This window comes from Dermacentor andersoni, chromosome 2 (genome assembly GCF_023375885.2).
Source record: "Dermacentor andersoni chromosome 2, qqDerAnde1_hic_scaffold, whole genome shotgun sequence".
Taxonomy (NCBI): Eukaryota; Metazoa; Arthropoda; class Arachnida; order Ixodida; family Ixodidae; genus Dermacentor; species Dermacentor andersoni.
The window spans coordinates 8,565,258-8,586,295 of NC_092815.1; the positions used below are offsets into that span (position 1 = coordinate 8,565,258).

Sequence of the window (21,038 nt, forward strand, 5' to 3'; positions counted from 1 at the left end):
AGAATACCTTAGTAACTTGCGCTTCGCTGATGATATTGCCTTGCTTAGTAACTCAGGGGACCAACTGCAATGCATGCTCACTGATCTGGAGAGGCAGAGCAGAAGGGTGGGACTAAAAATGAATCTGCAGAAAACTAAAGTAATGTTTAACAGTCTCGGAAGGGAACAGCAGTTTACGATAGGTAGCGAGGCACTGGAAGTGGTAAGAGAATACATCTACTTAGGACAGGTAGTGACTGCTGATCCAGATCATGAGAGTGAAGTAATCAGAAGAATAAGAATGGGCTGGGGTGCGTTTGGCAGGCATTCGCAGATCATGAACAGCAGGTTGCCATTATCCCTCAAGAGAAAAGTGTATAACAGCTGTGTCTTACCAGTACTCACGTACGGGGCAGAAACCTGGAGGCTTACGAAAAGGGTTCTACTTAAATTGAGGACGACGCAACGAGCTATGGAAAGAAGAATGATGGGTGTAACGTTAAGGGATAAGAAAGGAGCAGATTGGGTGAGGGAACAAACGCGCGTTAATGACATCTTAGTTGAAATCAAGAAAAAGAAATGGGCATGGGCAGGACATGTAATGAGGAGGGAAGATAACCGATGGTCATTAAGGGTTACGGACTGGATTCCGAGGGAAGGGAAGCGTAGCAGGGTCGACAGAAAGTTAGGTGGGCAGATGAGATTAGGAAGTTTGGAGGGTCAACATGGCCACAATTAGTACATGACCGGGGTAGTTGGAGAAGTATGGGAGAGGCCTTTGCCCTGCAGTGGGCGTAATCAGGCTGATGATGATGATGATGATGATGATGACCACTTGCTACTTCGCTGCCCTGCCTTCGATGTGGAGCGCACGGACTTGTGTACAGTCTATCGGCGACTGGGTCTGACTTACGATACGGCGACCGCGCTGCTATTCCCTGCAGCCCACTCGTCCATCGTGAAGCACGCTCTTTCGGCACTGCTAGAATACTGCAATGCGACGCACTTGAGAGCGCGGCTCTGAGCCCCGCACTCACATTTCTTTTTCCCCCTTGCCACGTTCGACCTGTCTTTCTCTCCTTCATCTTTCTCTTCCCATTCCCCCTTCCCCGTGCAGTGCTGTTGAGGTGTCCTCCTGTGAGAGACAGTTACGGCGCTGCACTCATCTCTTCCGTTTCCTTTCCTAAAATCACTTCACACACACTGCGTGCTTAGTCGGGCCCGGCCGCGTAGCCGGCTATTGAGAAAGTGAAGCTGGGCGCGACTGCAGTGCCACGAAGGCGCGGGTGGGTGGCGGTTCCGCGCAACGGCGCCGAGTTTGAAAACTGAAGCTAGAGTAGTAACGTTGGGCCAAACGACAAAACGTGACCGCAAGAGGAGAAAAAATGAAGTTCAGGCTATCATGCATCTCTTCATGTCCTCGCATCTTTTCGTTTCTCTCTTTGCTTAGCGGTATCGTACCCCTTGTTACAGTGTTACTGCAAAATCGAACACGTTCAAGCACGTTCACATGCTGTTATCGCTACAAGGCGAGCAAATCTTGTGTGAGGTGGGCGAGTGGTCGCTTCAGCGCGTACTTTGGCCACGTGCACCGCATTCCTTCCTTATTCTTGCGATAGTAGAAAATTTACGGTCATTCCAGGCGCATTTCTTGCCATCGCCGTCGCGGTGACGTCCCGCATAAATTCCAAAGGCGACAACACCGCAGCCGCGCGTCGTATGCTTTTATGTCCGAGTGAAAGCATCAGAGGGAAGCCGACGATCGCGAGTCAATATGGCGCGCGCGGAAGAAAGCGGGGAGCAAAGGCGCCGTCTTCCGTCGCGCGCAAGGCGGCGGGGGGATTGCAGGGGCTGCGGCTTCGACTCCGCTCAGAAGTGCGTACTTTGCCCGGCCGTTCGCGGTCGCGCGCCATAGAGTTACTATACTGACTCTAGAGGACAAGCTACCCATAGGGCCCATGCATTGAAATCGGGAACCGCAAGAGCGCCGCCATGTTGCTACGCGCCGAGGTTGCCAGCTCCTGAGACGCTTGCTAGATTTGGTGACAGTAGTCAGTTTTAATCCGGCAACCGTAGCAGCGTAGCAGCATGGCGCCTCGCTAGTAGTGTCGTGATGTGTGCGTGCAGCCGTGTGTTTGGGCTTTATAAGTTGGTTCTTTATTCTATGTTGCGGGACGGTGTGGGTGTGGTCCATGTTGGCCGTACAGGTGGCAGTTATGCAACCGAGGGATGATCCTGTTGAAGTTTCCGGCGGTATGCGGTTTTCAGCGGTCATGCCTGTTGCAGGAGTGTCACGTACTCGACGAGGTTACGAGCTCGAAGCTGTGGTCAGATTCTTCGTTGGCGTTCCGTAATTCTCTTCGCACGGGCGCGGTATGTTGCAAAAGCCGCTTTCGCGATCTATCGTAGCGACGATAGATCGGGTTTCTTTATTATTACAAGTACTGATCCAGCTGTAGGGCACATGTAGCCGACAAACGGAAGTCCCAGGAGAGCACCTGAGATTATAATAAAGCAGGCGGCACAGGAACTCCAGGGCACCCAAGGGACAGTGGGGGGATCAAAGCTCGAAGCAGAACGGTACGTAGGTTGGGGCCGCCGAGGCAGGTGTGTGCCAGGGAGTGTTCGCACGGACAGCTCCCCTGGCACGCGCAGCAGTGCCTCACAAGGTCGAGATACTTTAAAGGCACCTGCGCCCATGATCTTTCTTTTGCCTCGGTGCAGTTAGCACGATTAATGAGAATAATATGGAGGGCATCCGGTGCAGTCGCGAATGCGTCATGGCAAATGTAGCTCGCGTCGCCTGGCATGTGTAGTAATATCAGAGTTGGTTGTATGAACTTCATCATATTAATGCGCTTTGTTACGGTACCTTAACTGAATGGGTCTAGAGGACGGTGTTGGTAAATTTTTTTCGTACCGCCCTAATCCTGTTATACCCCCCACTACAAACACACACACATACCCCCCCCTTTTTTTTATGTATACATACAATTCCTTGCCATGATGGATCATAGCCTCCTTTATTTTTGAAAAATAGAGGAGGCTATGGACCGATTGACCAGTTCAAGTTGTCAACTTGTCAGTAACTGTCATAGGAATGACTGTAATAAACAGAATTCCACGATTGGATTGTTTACTTTCATTTTTTGTTGTAACACTGAGGACTACATAGAACTTTATTTTGTATATGTGAGAGAAGTATGTGGATATCACGAGCTTAAGCCAATGTGCGATACACAGACAAAACATCTGCTACAACATGAACTGAATTGAGGGCCACACAACACATACGTAATTAAAGGTGCAAAATATAGGGGGAAGCTTCAAAATACGCTCTCTAGCACTGCAAAGTATAACATATATTGTATGTGTACAATAAATGTTCAAAAAAACAATGCATCAATGTCCCATTTGCCTTCAAGTTTATTATCAAGTTCAAGTTTACTGAAGTTTATTATGAGCATATGTACAACAGGAATCTACTAACACACCCGCAGTTAAGGTGGCTGTTCGAGGTGTGCTGGCTGCCTCAGTGTAAGAAAAAGAAATTGGGCGGATGTCGACACCAGTGCCACTGCTTCTTGCCTCTGACCTGCACGTGCCTCCGCGGCATCTTTGTGCACAAGTGTGCTGGCGTGGCGAACGTAGGAGTCATCCGAGAGAAAGAGTATCGTTTACATGGAGAAGTGGCTGTTCACATTGCCTGTCGCTTTCCCTCAAATGTTTCCTTGGTGACTAGGGTGACACACCCGCAGTCAAGGTGGCTGTTCGAGGTGTGCTGGCTGTCTAAACGAAAGAAAAAGAAAGAAATTAGATGAATGTCGATACCAGTGCTATTACTTCTTGCCTCTTACCTGCATTTGCCTCCACGGCCTCTTGGCTTGCGGAGTCTGTATGAGGGAGCTGCTGTGGCTAGGCGAAGGCATTGTCGAAGGAAAAAGAAAAGGCCATTCAAATGGGGAATTATAGAAATAAATGCAGTTCTTATGTCTGTTTCTTGCACTGTTCTTGCCTAAAAGTTTTCAAAGACAGTGTCCAGAATACACCAGCACTTTGACTGCTTTTGCTGTTTACCTGCAAGTGTTGCTGTGAGATCCTTAGTATGGCTGCGTGCAGCATTGTAACACTTAGTGGAGGCATTTGAAGTGGTAGCCAAAAATATAAAGAATCATCCTTGTCTGCATGAATGCTTTAAATTTCTATATGCAGTGGTAACTATTACTATTGGTGCAAGGCCCCCCACATCTATGCGGCAAGTGCCATAGCTCGAAACTGAATTTTTCCTTTAGTGTTTCACAAGGTGTCTGATATGTCCACATTAGACGTGATCCGTTTCTTATTATTTATCCCAGTGTGGAGCGAGCATCATTAAATAGTTCTTTTTTTATTTTTGCATGGCTTGCTTTTTGGTTTGTTTCTGAATTTATAAAACAGCAGCCTCATGATGCTAAAGTGACTCATGATATGACAGTCATCAGCTTTAGTTTTTCAGAAAAACAACGCATTTCCTGACCCATTGTGTGCTATCCCATTACTCGCATAATTTCTCAGAGTATTCTACCTATACTGACTTGCTTGATTTCCACTAAAGAATCTTGCATCTTCAAATACCATTCTTTCCTTAAAATCATTCGACACTTCTCATAATTTCTGTACCTTGGGCTTCTGATACACTGCATTCACCATTTTTGCTTGTTTCTGACTAGAAATGTCTTCTTTAATTTCGAGCTTAAATTTTACCTTTGGAACACACGGAAGGGCTTGCCATTGCATATCTGCATAAAAGGGATACATGTTTCATGCGAAATCCAATTGAAGATTGATGAATGCAGCTTGCAGTGTGATATGACTGAATGATCCATAAAAGTAACTCATCTCACTTGGTAAATTAAAGCACTTATTAGTGTGATGTACAAGATACGTTACACTAACGTGGTGGGTTCTCTTGCTTATACAGTAAAAGAATCGGTGCGCGAGAAAAAAATTATTTTTGCATACCCCTTGTACACACTGATTTAAGGAAAATGAGCTGGAGCTGTCCACATATTCTACTTATTTTACCTGCGAGTATGGTCAACAAAAATGTGTCCCAGCTGCTTAGTGGTATTTCAGATTATGCCAGTATTGCATATATGCCTGTTGTCTAAAATAACTGAATTTTGAAAATGCTCGCAGGGATCTGATGTGCATATCTGCAGTTTATGGATACATGTAAAAGACTCAGCATCAAGTGCAAGTGAACGGACCTACAGGCCCGAAGTCGATCATGCAAATAGATTCGCTGCACAAATTTGTGACCAAAAAAGATATTCCACATCAAATGGCATGAAAGGAAGTGTTGAAAATATTGCACAGTTAATAAAACGCCTACGCTATTAATATGTGGGTTGATACACTCGTTATGCAAAACGGAGGTGAGGTGTGCAGACAGGAGACAAGAATAGAGTATTTACAAGCAAACATGCAACACGAGCGCCGCCCACTTCTCTACTCTTGTGTCCTGTCTGCACGCCTCACCTCTGTTTTGCATAATGAATCCTTACCAACTAGCTCAGCTTTCTGTCGTTCTAAGTCTCGATGCACTCGATTTCGTCCGCATTAGGCACTCGCCTCTTGATTACTTCGTGGCACAGAAATACTCGGCATCAGGCTGTTTTTCTGCTGTGGCCTTTGTAGAAGCATGATTGTTCAAAGTGCAACAATTAAACAGATTCTTTGAGTTGCTTGTGGCTTCGCCAGTACAATACCGGTGCGCTGGTCCGCCTGTCCAGCAATTTCCTACTGAAGGGAAACCTGCAAATAAAAACGCCGCTCCGCATGTAGAAAAATGCTCTACTGTGACGCTTCTCAAACGATTGTGATGCCCCACAAGAGCTGCCTACTCGCGTGATATTCTCAACAAGGAGATACATTCGTTTACTTACATGTGAAGGTATATGCCTGGGCACTTCGGGGCTTCGGTGGCACAGAAGGCACGAGTGTGCCATAGCGGCCGATGTCGACGCGCGATCGCATGTCAAACCTAAACTGTACGAAACTACTACGCGTCCAAAAAACAGATTCGAAACCGAAATTCGCGTCATCCTTTATTAAATGAATGCGTAGTTCGTGATTTACATAAGTCACGGACTTAGCGATCGCTTTCTGTAAACTTAATATTAACCCACCACCTTCATAAAACCTCAGGTATGCGTTTTTAGATGACAAAGCATACGGTGACCTGTACTTGTTTTCAGCTCTTTCAATAGTAATTCCGCTGGCCACATTGACCAGTAGCAACAGGGCGGCGCCCTAGAGGTTCCCACTTTTCCGGCCCAGCTTTTCCTCTAGAGTTGTTCTACTAACTCTATGTCGCGCGCGCCGTATCTTGCAAGGGATCTGCAGACGGCGCATACCGTTGTGCGCGCTGTGTTCTCGCCGCTCTTGCGTTCAAGCGAGACATCGTGAAGGTTCAACTCACCGTATAATATTACTAATACTACCTTAGAAAAAGTGAACACATATAAATACCTCGGCGTTACCCTTTCATACGACTTAGACTGATCTGCTCATGTAACGGGCATTACTGCCTCCGCTAACCAAACATTGGGATTCCTAAAACGCCATCTGCGTCAAGCATCGCAACACGTCAAACTACTGGCATTCAATACGCTCGTACGTCTGAAACTTGAATACGCACGCCCCATCTGGTCACCACATGAATCTTACCTTATCAATGCATTTGAAATAATTCAGAATCGTGCAGCAAGATTCATTCATTCTTCGTATTCTTACAACACTAGCGGATCACTACTAATAGCACAGAGCACAGTCCGCCTTAGGCACGCTATCATCCTGGCGGCGCATTGATTCGTTAATCCTCTTTCATAAGTTTTATTGCAGTTCGCTCCATCATGCACCATATGTGTTGGCCCCATCCCCTCACCATTCCCTGCGTACAGGATATTCCTTGCAAGTAACCCGTCCTCGCAGCCGCACTACAACCTTCTCTGCATCCTTCTTTTGTCTATCATCAACCGACTAGAACGGCCTGCCCCGTTACATATCCGAAATCACCTGTTCATCGACGTTTGCTGATAATCTTAATACTAATATTCTTCATTGAACTCATGTGGCCGCTAATTAGAACAAACAACATTTGTAAACCCCACCCCTTATGTAACACCCCCATTGAGGGGTCGTTAAGGAAATAAAAGTAAAGTCTCTTCGCTCGCTGTTGCTATCGCGCTTGCTCGCAGAAGTTTTATGGCAGCGAGTGTCCGCGGTCATCGAGCTTGATGTGTTCACGTTTACTTGTGCGCGCCGACACCATGCTTGTTAATTCATTTAATAAGTGAATATTTCCAAGCTTGTAAGGCCAATAAAACTACTATCTTTATTTTGTATAGCTGTCAACTAATTTGCTATCGTAATCAGTGGTTCACCTTTCGGGCGATACTGCGACTTTTTCTTCGACAGAACGAAGTACGACTGCGCTCTAAAAAGGCTGGTGAGTGTGTTCAGATAAGGACTGACTCAGGGGTTGCCGACTATTTAAGTTTAATGCAAAATGTTTATATGACGAGGGAAAACTCCTCTACAAAGGAATCTATCTTCGTTTTGCGAAACCTAGCACAGGGTTTTTGAAAAAAATCATCATCATCATCAGCCTGGCTAAGCCCACTACAGGGCAAAGGCCTCTCCCATACTTCTCCAACTACCCCGCTCATGTGCTACTTGTGGCCATGTTGTCCCTGCAAACTTCTTAATCTCATCCGCCCACCTAACTTTCTGCCGCCCCCTGCTGCGCTTCCTTCCCTTGGAATCCAGTCCGTAACCCTTAATGACCATCGGTTATCTTCCCTCCTCATTACATGTCCTGCCCATGCCCATTTCTTTTTCTTGATTTCAACTAAGATGTCATTACCTCGCGTTTGTTCCCTCACCCAATCTGCTCTTTTTTTTCTTATCTCTTAATGTTCTTTCCATAGCTCGTTGCGTCGTCCTCAATTTAAGTAAAACCCTTTTCGTAAGCCTTCAGGTTTTGGCCCCGTAGGTGAGTACTGGTAAGACACAGCTGTTATGCACTTTTCTCTTGAGGGATAATGGCAACCTGCTGTTGATGATCTGAGAATGATTGCCAAACGCACCCCAGCCAATTCTTATTCTTCTGATTATTTCAGTGGGAGAGAGAGAGAGAGAAACAACTTCATGTAGTCGCCTACAGAACGACACCATGACTATTATTTCAGTCTCATGATCCGAATCCACGGTCACTACCTGCCCTAAATAGATGTATTCCCTTACTACTTCCAGTGCCTCGCTGCCTATCGTAAACTGCTGTTCTCTTCCGAGACTGCTAAACATTACTTTAGTTTTCTGCAGATTAATTTTTAGATCCACCCTTCTGCTTTGCCTTTCCAGGTTAATGAGTGAGTATGTTTAGCAATTGGTCCCCTTAGTTACTAAGCAAGGCAATATCATCAGCAAATCGCAAGTTACTAAGGTACTCCCCATTAACTCTTATCCCCAATTCTTCCCAATCCAGGTCTCTGAATACCTCGTGTAAACACGCTGTGAATAGCATTGGAGAGATCGTAGCATTGGAGAGATCGATCGTATCATATCGTGGCTGTTGAGCCGCTACAGATATCGTTCAGAATCGTTATATATGGCTCGTCTACACCCTGATTCCGTAATGCTTACATGACTGCTGAGGTTTGGACTGAATGAAACGCTTTCTCGTAATCAATGAAAGCTATATATAAGGTTGGTTATATTCCGTACATTTCTCTATCACCTGATTGATAGTGTGAATATGGTCTATTGTTGAGTAGCCTTTACGAAATCCTGCCTGGTCCTTTGGTTGACAGAAGTCTATGGTGCTCGTGATTCTATTTGCGATCATCTTAGTAAATACTTTGTAGGCAACGGTCAGTAAGCTGATCGGTCTATAACTTTTTCAAGTCTTTGGCGTCCCCTTTCTTATGGATTATGGTTATGTTGGCATTCTTCCAAGATTCCGGTACGCTCGAGGTCATGAGGCATTGCGTATACACCGTTTTTTCATGGGCGCCACCATATTGCTGCGCAGTGGGGCCATCTAAGGGCAGTCGGCATGCTGGCTTGGGCGAGCGCTCCGTTTTGCATGGCAGGTATACGCTCGGCGCTGGTTTCTGGCGCTTGTTTTCACACTCGTACGGTCTATTTAGCATGACGTGCGTCGTCTACGTGGAAAACAGTTCTGTGAGACGTACTTTAGTGGTTTAAGTCGGTATGACCGGACTTTCTGCTGGCGTTGAGGCGGGCGGAGCACGCAGAGCGACGCGCACGTTTGAGCCCACGATCAGCCTCGAAGATCAACTGTGCACTTCTGAAAACTCATTTCATTAGTGTTACTTTATATCAGTATTCTTTAATTCTAAACTGCAGTTTACGAGCAATGAAACATACACGACGATCGTAACTGCGTAGGTACCGTTCTGATATGGTAGAAGTTGAGCTGTTATACTTTGACACGCGTTCAAACTGTTAGCTGTAGATTACATTGAGTGACTACTTGGTTCGGTGGATGAGGTTACAACCCCTGAATACAATTGTTTTGGTTAGTAATAACAGCATACCTTGCAGTGTCAATTAAGCTTGCCCAGGAAAGCGACCGTTTACGAACTGCTTGAGCATCCGCTGTGTGGTAGATGCTGGATGGTCCCAGCACATGGCGTCAATGTTTATAGATCTATAAACGTTGTGCGGCGAGACTATGCGAGGTCGTATGGCACCATTACCCCGTTTTCTATTTCTTTTTACAGAAAGAGGATGATAACCAATCTTTCTTTCGGTTGTGTTAATTCCGTTCTCTACGGCGCACTCGCACGTATTACGCAAGTTTTGTCCTGAAAAGTAGCTATTGCGTTCCTTTTATGCGATCACTCTCGTATATTACGGCTTTATAGGGCTAAAAATTCAATGCCGAAGCACGTATAGCTTATATATATGTATCATGCTGCATCAACTGAAGTGATCGCTGTGTTGAGCAGCGCCATCGACATCATGCAGGAAGGCTAGCGTAGAGATATAGTGATTTCAAGCATACTAGACTTGAAGCACGTCAGAAAGATGCTGGTGTATCATAAATATTTGATAGCACCTGCCGCTTATATGTTTCGTGGTTGCCTTAGGTCGGCCGTACACGTACATGCGCTCTTATGTTTTATGTTTCTGGTCCCTTCGCCAAGTGATCAGATAGTGCGCAGATTTACCATTTCATGCTGGTAATACAGCATTCTTCTCTGCTCGTTCTCTTCGTTGAATTAAAACCGATATACGCAAAATAGTTCACAACACATACACACATCGCGGCTGACGATGCGCGTGACATGTTTGAGCCCCGAAGAGATACTTCTGGGCACTGTAATTACCGATGCACCGAAAGGCTTCCCTGGCCACCTTATATGAGCGTACATTGCGCAATTTTCACAAAGTTCGATCTAAAACATCTCGAAATCGTTCCGCAGCACGCGACAGCAACACGTTCAAGCAGCGCCGCAACGGATCGCGCAAGCCAGAGACGAGGAAAGTCTCGCCGTGCACCCTTTCCCCCTCGCCCGATGAAATGGTCTATACAGGGTGGCCAGTTTTTCTAGAACAATATGCCCACCACCCTTCAACAAATCCGCTGTTACCTTATCCTCCCCAGCGGCCATCCCCCTTTGCATAGCTCCCAAGGCTTTCTTTACTTCTTCCGGCGTTACTTGTGGGATGTCAAATTCCTCTAGTCTATTCTCTCTCCCATTATCGTCGTGGGTGCCACTGGTACTGTATAAATCTCTATAGAACACCTCAGCCACTTCAACTACATCATGCATATTAGTGACGATATTGCCGGCTTTGTCTCTTAACGCATACATCTGATTCTTGCATATTCCTAGTTTCTTCTTCACTGCTTTTAGGCTTCCTCCGTTCCTGAGAGCATGTTCAATTCTATCCATATTATACTTCTTTATGTCATTTGGAAAGATTAGATGCGCTTTGTAGATGATCACAAGGAAGAAGACAGGACAGGCGCAAACTAACACCTGAGGTTTATTCGAGGGAAGCACTTAAATATCAGACCCTGCCAGCGCAGGCGCATCAGGGTATCAGCAGCAGAAAAGAAGAGAAAAGAAAACACAAAACTGCACTAGTGCAGTTTTGTGTTACTGCGCTAGTGCAGTAACGAAAAAGCACGGGAACCTCTAGAGGCATATTATATAAAAAAGAAGGGACAAGCATGCATCAGCGACACATCGGTCATGCTTTACAATAGGGAGGCACGTTTCCTAGATAATATGATTAGCTGAGCCACGCCATTGTTTTTTTCTGGTTTTGTGTTTTTTTTTTTCTCTTCTTTTCTGCTGCTGATGCCCTGATGCGCCTGCGCTGGCATGGTCTGATGTTTAAGTGTTTCCCTCGAATAAACCTCAGTGGTTAGTTTGCATCTGTCCTGTCTTCTTCCTTGTGATCGTCTACAAAGCGCATCCAATCTTTCCAAATACAATGAAGCAACTTGCCCAACAACGCATTCTGCTAAACTACATTCCTTCCTTATGTCAGCTGTCTTATGCTTGTTGATTAACTTGGAAAGTTCTGCCAGTTCTATTCTAGCTGTAGGGTTAGAGGCTTTCATACAGTGGCGTTTCTTGATCAGATCTTTCGTCTCCTGCGATAGCTTACTGGTATCCTGTCTAACGAAGTTACCACCGATTTCTATTGCACTCTCCTTAATGATGCCCACAAAACTGTCGTTCTTTGCTTCAACACTAAGGTCATCTTCCTAAGTTAAAGCCCAATGCCTGTTCTGTAGCTTGATCCGGAATTCCTCTATTTTCCCTCTTACCGCTAACTCATTGATCGGCTTCTTATGTACCAGTTTCTTCCGTTCCCTCCTCAAGTCTAGGCTAATTCGATTTCTTACCATCCTATGGTCACTGCAGCGCACTTTGCCGAGCACGTCCACATCTTGTATGATTCCAGGTTTAGCGCAGATTATAAAGTATGAAAAAACTATCTTTCACGAAAGGTGGAAAGGAGTGTTTTAACCACTTGCAGATGTTACATATGCGAAGGCATATCTTTCTAAAATTGACGCGTTGTGCACTGCCAAAATATTTTTGGTAAATCCACATCACCATTACTATTGTCTGACAGGAAATTAAATCTATGGCAGCCACTGATTGGCACTGTTCAAGAACACTGGCAACCCACAGTTCTTGAACCATTGGTGGACTTTGGCTTTTAAGCAACTGCCTCCGTCTGACCCCAGATTCAGGGTTTCTTTGCGGCTAACTTAAATAGGGTGATCAAGCTAAAAATATTTCTGACAAATCTTCCAAGGTTTCTCGCAAACTAAAAAAAAAATATGCAACCGCGCCACGTATTTGTTTCGCTGTAAGATACCAAAATACAAAAATTTCAAATATAGCTAAAACTTGAATATAAAGATAACCACGGATTTCTGTGAAAATTTTATGGAATACCCACCTAGGACTGGTAAATCTAGTACATTAAAAAACATAAAGAATTATTCTTTTTTAAGGGAGAAATCTGAGCCTGTTTTAGGACCCATGTATGGTCATTCCAGCGATTTGTCTCGTTCTAATAACTAAATAAAGATCACTATCATATTCAATTCTTAACTCGTACTTCTTGCCGTAGTGAAGAAGGGTTACTCGGATTCTGTCGTTTGTGCCTCTTTTTAGCCATTAACTGAGTTGAGGTTTCAAGGCATCCATGTTCCTACGACTACGGTACGTTGAGGTAGCAAGCATGCGAGAGCGCGCACAGCAAGTTTTTTAAGACTAGTTAGCGGAACATATATTTTGCATTGGTCTCTAATTATATCAGCCATCTCAAACCTGCTCCCCGTATACTTGAATGATGCACCAGCCCAGTGGAAAGCGCGATGAGGGCAGTCGTAAAACTGCTCCCGATTATTTTTCATTTCCACCGAAATTTTTATATTAGGCATAAAAATCCTTCTGCACCGCGGAACTGCGATTACTTTTCCAACGCACTTTTATTTTTCACAGCGAAAAATGTTAACTGAGACAAGGTGAGAAAATCTCATTGTCGAGTCTCAAAAGGCTGCAAACATTAAAAGCGCAGAATATCGAGAACACAATGTTCTGCATATCTTGCTACGTATCTATACCACCTCGCACGCGCAATTAAGGTAATTTCTGCAAATGTTCTTTTTTAGAAGACAAAGAGGAAATTGGAGGTCTTCAAACAAATTTCAATGGTAGTTTTCAAAAAAAGTTGAAACTTTAAGTATTTTACGTACTGGCATTAAACACGCCGACACTGGGGCTTCCTTGGACACTACTGCAATATTCAGGAACATAGACTTTGGTGTTTCTGAAGTAATTTATTCAATGCGCAAGCGAGTTTGTTAAAATTGCAGCTGATAACCGTAAAAAGGCTTTCTCGCTGCACATAAAGAATTATGAAGAGGAAGCTTTCAGAGAACGGAAAAAAGAAGAACGTAAATATATCAGGCGGGTGAAACGAATTCAGACAGACCACATGCGGAAGAATGTAAAATTTGACCGGGGAAATTCCTTGTATGTAGCGCTGTGCGCAAACACAGAATAGTAGAAGCTGTGAATCTGCAGTTTGGAAAACATGCTTGTACAACTGAATATTACTGACTGTGGATAATGCAAACAAACTCTTTCTGAAATCCTGAAGCTGTGGTTCTTGCACTTTCATATCACTTCCTCACACCCTCCCTTTCAGCCCATGTTGCGAATGATAAATTAATCAGAATCTATCAGCCGCCTGATAGCTTCTGTATAACCCCGTATTCTATATAACCCCGTGGAAATGGGCATGGAGGACATGTAATGAGCAGGGCCTTCGCCTTTTGTCAGCCAATTAGATAAGAAAAGCCACTCAATGTAGGCAATGTTATTTGTTTTGAAAACGAACAAAGTGACCTCCTTCAAACGAGGAAACCGTTTGATTGGGCGGTTCCGACAACGCTGCGGGTAACAACCACGTACTTGCGTTGGCGGTTACGTAAATTTTCCGTCAGGAAATCGGAACAGAAACACATTAAGGAAGGAAGGAAAAAGTGGAGAAGGAAGGCAGGGAGGTTAACCAGTTTAGCTTAACCGGTTTGCTACCCTACACATGGCAGCGGGATGGGGGGGATGAAAGATGGGGAGAAGAGATAGAGAGCACATAACACGGCACACACATCGTTGGATACAGTCTGTCACTCTTGCACGGTACGTGACATCACTGTCATAGCCGCTTGTCCAAGCCCGTCTCCTTCATAAACCGAAGTAGTCCCTTCGTCGCCTTCAGCTGCGATACCTTCTGTCGGCGATATGTGAAAATAGTTGCAACTGACGATGGTCTATTGTCAAGGCGCGCTAGAACGGACGCCAGGGCCTGTCTCTGAACAATATATTCAGGACAGTCGCACAAAATGTGTTCCAGCGTCTCCTCGCAAAGACAGGCATTGCAGAGAGCGTTGTCGGCCATTCCAATGCGAAACGAGTAAGATTTCGTGAAGGCCACCCCTAGCCATAAGCGATAAAGCAGGGTGGCCTCGCTTCGGCGGAGTCCAGTTGGCATACAGAGATGCATCAAGGAGGGCAGGTCGTGTTGACGATTGCTCCGGCTGGTCTGGCTGCTTGGTGTGCACCATAGAGAGAGCGTGATCTCCCGTGCAAGCACTCGAAGTCTGCTGGCTGCGTCGGACCGTGAAAGTGGTATGGCCTCTTCCTGTGTGTCTTCAAGAGCTGTCCGAGCGGCTTTATCGGCGTCTTCATTTCCTATGATGCCGCAGTGACTTGGCAGCCACTGAAACGTCTCGTGATGTCCTTTCTCATGTGATTTATGGAGTAGACATCTAATATCGAGCACGAGCTGTTCGAATGGCCCGCGACGCAGAGCTGATAGCACAGATTGTAGGGCTGTCTTTGAGTCACTGAAAATTGACCATTGTCGAGGTGGTTCCCGATTGACGAAACAAAGTGCAGCGCGAAGAGAAACGCATTAGAATAGTTTTACGTTATAGGGCCCCTTGTCTTACGTTCTTGACAATGTTATTCCTCGGCATATCAAGAATGACGGCCCACAAACAAATGTCATAAAACTAAACACCGGCAGCACATGTTTGTTGTGTTACATTATCTCGGACTCATATATTAAAGGCGCGAAATAATAACAGAAAACTCAAAATCACGCAATTCTTTTGGCGGGGCTGTGCACTACCTCCGGGATCAGCCCACGCAAGAGGCCGTGTTTCTACCAGAAATGTCGCCTTCGGGCATAGCGTTCGCCACCAGTGTTCCCCGATAAACATTACGGTTACATAAGCTGCAGTTGCCGGGAAGCGTAACAAGCAGTCAGGGATCTTTAAATGCTATCGAGTTCCACTCTTAAAGGCGAAGCTTAAGCGTCCTCCATGTTTTTTTTCTCGAGGAGAACGTCAACTCTTCAACTCCCGAACACGTTACCGAGAGCAGTCCGAGAAACGCTTTTTTTTTTCTTGCGCTGAATTCAGCTCCGCCTGTACAATACTTCACAGTGGTGTCGATATTGATTTCAGTGGTGCCCTCGCCATGAATGAGCGCGGTACAAAATTTTCGCGTTCTTAACCAGAAGCAATAAGAAACTCGTGCTTGGCTGTAAGAGGCAGATGAGGATCTTACGCGAGGTGTTGATCCAACTTGTCAAGCGCCTCGCGTTGCCCCACTGGCAACCACTTGTGGAATAAAAAATGTCAGTGTGTGCACTAGGAATACTTCGACGCGAAAGAGTAGGACGTAGGGAGGTCAGGGGGAGGGAGTTAAGACACATAATGAAAGAAAAGCGGGGTACGGAAGAAATTATTAGACGGTGCGAACATGTGAGGCTGCCCATCACGTTACAGTCAGTCGCTGAGGCTCGTAGATTTCATAAAATGAAGTAACGCCAGCATTGCTTTATAAGGCTGTGAAGTATGGGACCATGGCCCAGTAATCTTCGGCTCGCAAAATGGTCCAGACGAGGCAAGCTCAAGTGTCCGCCCATGGCACCAGCACCATTTGCTGCCCTTGCGGACAGACTTGAACATCGAAGTTCGCCATCTGTCGCGTTGGAGCGAACACACGTTCCTTTGCGTTGGACCGTGCGCCACCGGTGGTTGCGTTTCCACGATGGCAAGTGTATATCCTTATGATCTCGCAAGCTTGGGGCTCCCCCCCCCCCCTTCTTTTTTTAAACGCGCAACGACGTTATAATCACGCAACATAAATTTCTGTGATGCAGCTTTCTTCTTGAGGTGCTTGGACGTAGTGAGATGTGTGGCTACTGTGTACATGGTCATTGAAATTGGTTGCAGAAAACATAGCGCTTATGTTTTCGAGGCAGACTGGCACAAACACACACTCACACACACACACACACACGCACGCACAAATCCCATCATAACCAACCTTGGGTTATTCTTTCAATTGATAGCTGTTCTATTAAGAATGTGACCGTCCGCTACCATGGTGAACCTTGCAGAGGAAGCGGTAGGTTTAGTCAGCCTTCAAACGTGTTCACTCACGAGGTGCGACGTGCTTGACCCGCTCACGCTTACGCCTCCCGCCCATCCGATAAAACGCCCAGTCTGCCTGCGTTTGCCGGGCAAGCTAAAGCTCTCTCGTGCTGTTGTAGGCAGAGGGCATCGCCGCGACGCCAGGTCGAAAGCGCGCCTCGACGGAGTAAATACGGTGTTACGAACAGCCTGCAACGGTACCGACCTACAAAATTTTCCCAGCCAGCTGCAGCTGCGGGGGTGGCGTTATTCGGAGAACCACACCCTGGAACCCGCCCGCCCCGCTGCGATGACTCGCTTTGGGAAAACAACAATGCGCCGAGTCAACCGCCCGTTGGCGCCGGCATGTCTGCTGCGGCGACTCGCTTTTAAGGACCACAATAGGCCGCTTCCCCAGCCGTGCTGCGCCGGGATGTCTACACGCAGTCGGCGGACCAAGTATTTTAGTGGATTCGCCGTCACCATCACGGTTTGTTTGAAGCGGTGGAACTCCTGGAAGAATGTGTTTTGCGGCACTGTCTCACGGGTCTTAGAAGTCGTCAGTCAATGGACAGACGCGGCGGCCACTGTCTGCGGGGTCAACTCTGGGACTAAGCGGCGCCTGCTCAGGGCAGGGCCCGTCTCTGCGAACACCCTCTCACCTTGGTGTGGTCAGTGAAACCTGTGGGGAAGTGAGTGCGTAAACCCTCCCCCTCAGTGGTGGGTCGGCTACGATGTCTTTCGAGGCTCCGAGTTGGTCGACGGTTGAACAGCCGTTTTCCCTCACCTAGGGATCTAGGGAGGACAGAGTGTTTATAAGCAGCCGTGGCGTGGCTGCTGAGTGTGCATTCTCTTTCAGTCATGCTAGAGTGATGAAATGTAATGTTCTTATGTAGATACTCTAAATAAATCCCATATTCCTCGTTCTCGGTGCGAACAAGTCTCTGCCTTCAACAACGTCCTCAGCGTGGATAAGTTGGACGTCGGCATGGGCCAGCATCCATCCTACCCGACCCCAACCATTACAGCGGGGACGCGACGCCGCGGGGCGATGCGGGTTGTCGTCGGCGAGGCAGTCGCGTGAAAGCTGTTTAACATACATGGCGCGATTGGGGCAAAAAAATCGTTCTGCCGCGCACGTCACAGAGCCATTTTCGCTGACAGCTCTCACGTGCGTTTGCGGCAGCACGATTTTCATCGCAGCGATTCGCAAGGTCGCCCCCTGCTCAAGAAGTATCTATGCGTGCATCGTTAAATAAAAACAGCATCGAAACTAGCGAAATATTCGAATTTTCCTATTATTATTCGATAATAGAATAAGTACACCATTTTTAACGTTTAAAAACGTTGATTGCAGATGCGGTGAGTGAGATGCTGCACAACACCGCAAGTATGAGCGTGCGGCTTGTGCGGCGTCGGTGGGGTAGTTCCGTTTAGAACACTCTAGTTTCATTGTTACTGTGGATGGCACAACTTTTTTCCTGGTTGAGTATTTGCTTTTGCAGAAGAACAAGCTACTGTTGAGTGTGTATGTATAAGCAGCTGACACAATTTGTAGTGATGAAGAGGTTGACGACGGTGGCGATCGAGTGGGTGCGTGACTCATGTTGAAGCAGCGTCGTTCTCCCGACCTAGAAGCGTGCAGCTTCTCCTTTTAAACGAATTGTATAAGCGGAAGAAAAAAAAACTTTATGAAGCTCCTAAGCCGCAGGCGCTGGTGGGTACGCCCTATTAAATCATAGCTAGAACTGGTACGCGCTCCACAAAGCTACCACATTGCTCCACAAAGCTACCAACGCGTGGTAAAACAGGAAGGTGCCTATTTTGACGGCGCTTTGTTTCGTCATACACATTGCCCCTCCCACATTGCGCCGACCGGTGGGACTCAGCGACGGCGCGACCACCTTGTTGGAATCCGGTCGCGGTGTGCCCACGACGTCGCGGCGGTCGCTGAGCGACGTAATTCGCTGTGTCGCCGACTGAAAATCCCGCCATGTCAAACAGCGTGGAGGCGTGCTATGCGGGTGCCGCCGTATCGCTCTCGGAAGCCGGTGCGGTCCGTGTCTCTCCCTCCCCCCCCTCTGGGCTTGGCTGCCGCGCGCGCCTGCCGGCCTCGTTGGCCGCTGCTGCTCCCTCGGTCTCTCGTCGCGCAGGGCGTAGGTTGCATGCTGCGTTGGCACCGCAGGCTGCTGCTGCTGCTTGCTGGCTCGGGTAGCACGCACCGCTGTGGTGCATTACTCGCAGCGCATAAATCGAAGGACCACTCAGCGGCGTTTAATTGGACATTAATTCTTTCGCAACTCATAAGAAGTGCGTAAGTTCCCTCAGATTTTTTCGGCACACGTATCTGAGCACGGTGGCTTTGTTGCATTGAAGTGCGCGTATACATCATGGTCGTTGTTGCAGCAGATCTTGTCACTGATGTGCGAAGCGTACTTGGCTCTTGTAATTGCGTCTCATGTCCACATTTTGTTGCAGACGCTCGCCTTTTTTGATGTTACCGCATTGAAAGAGGTATTCTGCGTTGGACAGTTTCTGGAAGAGAGCACTGTAGTCTACACATTGTTTTTCCCACCAAGTCCACGCACTGCCGTTGAACATACGAGCAGAGCGACACGAGCTAAGGTAGAGTGAGAGAGAGCACGCAACGCAGTGTAAACCACCGACGGAGCCGCGTGTCCTACCACCGATGCGAATTTTATGATCTGATCAGAGTCAAGCCAGTTCTCAATGCGAAGCATTAGTTGCCTCATTCCTGCCACTTTGCGGTAGGAATTCATAGGCATTTCCTGTCTCGCGACACTTCAATCAGGACAAATGCATTGGAATCGAATCTCCGTCTTCGTGTACAGTAGAACAATGCTCTAACCATTGAGTTAGAGCGCACGCATAAGTAGTAGATAAGTTTCTATATAAATTCACAACTTACATATAGTGCCTACATTGTTTATGAGTGTATTAGGCTGCTCGCAATTTAGCGAAACAATTCAGAACTGTGCGCAATACACAAGTTATGTCTTGAATTTTGTCAGATTTAGGTGTATTGTAAAATCTAGGTCACAGAAAACATGTGAGTTTTTATTCTTGACTTGCAAATTGGTGCACTTGATACTTGAGTTTTTGAAATTTCCGAGCTATCAAAAATCTCTCTCAAGAAAATTCGAATTCAATGAAAATTCAGTGCCTAAAGTTACTAGATAACCAATCCTTTTAAAGAAATGCGAGAAACTTAATCAAAATCGTTTTAGTAGTTGCTGAGAAGAACGTATTTCCTCATTCGCCTGTATTTATATAGCGGCTCCTCTACCGCAGCTCTGTTTCTCTCTCTCTCTCTCCCGAAAAGGAATATATAAATAAATATGTATATATATATATATATATATATATATATATATATATATATATATATATATATATATATACATATTTATTTATATATTCCTTTTCGTTTTCTCGTAAATGTTTTCTCCTTCTAATGTTAAGGGGATGGGGTTTTATCACGTTCAGCGTGCGTGCACCTGCACGCAAGGGCAGAAAAGATGCGAACACACGTGGCGGCTAGCTGGCTTTGTTACACCCTCCACCAACCGGGCATCATCATTCTCTCCGGCCCCCTGGTAGGGGGCCTTGTCAGGACACGTCTGGGCAACCCCCACAGAGGGGGTCGGGGAGTAAATCCACCCCTTGCGTAGAGGGGTTGAGCATCGTAAACAGGGGAGTGGCCATTGCACATTTCGAGCATAATCCCGTCGCCCACGGACAACTCTTTTCATGCTGACGAGCGTGACGATGAGGCACACCGTGTCCCAGACGTATGGCGTCTGTTCCATTCATTGCCGCACAATGTAAACCGTAACAGTTGTCGGTTGTGCCTTGCACTGTTGCACTGCGGCTGCCTACTAAAGTAAAGTGCGTTGACATTTTAAATAAACTCGTTGAGATTTATATCCAGTAAATCGTGGTCTATTTGCGCATATGTAATAATCGGAGCTTTCTTGACGTTCATTCTCAGATGTTTTTTCACATCTTATCGGACTACACACTTGTGCTCTATCTGCCCGTTTTAGAGCTGATGTAGCTAATTTCCTACGTAATGCGAAGGCCGACCACAGTTACTTCAACATGGGAGTCACTGAGTCCGCAGACGATTTGGTCAACTCGCATGCCTAGCAAGAGGCCGCCACAACCACTGCCGCAGAATTAGTTGGTACCACCTTCTGCTGTTGCCTCACTGGACAGGCTGTTCATGATCGGATTCATCTGGCTCCAAATAGACCAGGGACAGTGTGAATTAAATTATCGGGTTTTACGTGCCAAAACCACTTTATGATTAGGAGGTGTGCCGTAGTGGAGGACTCCGGAAATTTTGACCACCTGGGGTTCTTTAACGTGCACCTAAATCTAAGTATACGGGTGTTTTCGCATTTCGCCCCCATCGAAATGCGGCCGCCGTGGCCGGGATTCGATCCCGCGACCTCGTGCTCAGCAGCCCAACACCATAGCCACCAAGTAACCACGGCGG

General features: G+C 46.5%; 1 long non-coding RNA gene across 1 annotated transcript; it reads right to left on the bottom strand.

Annotated features, from left to right (window-relative positions):
• Window positions 1–3,387: 3,387 nt before the first annotated feature.
• LOC129387893 (uncharacterized) lies at window positions 3,388–5,150 on the bottom strand. Its single transcript, XR_008615043.2, has 2 exons — window positions 3,837–5,150; window positions 3,388–3,768 (listed from the first exon to the last, which is right to left on the bottom strand). It is a non-coding gene; the product is annotated as an uncharacterized lncRNA (long non-coding RNA).
• Between the last annotated feature and the right edge of the window lie 15,888 nt (window positions 5,151–21,038).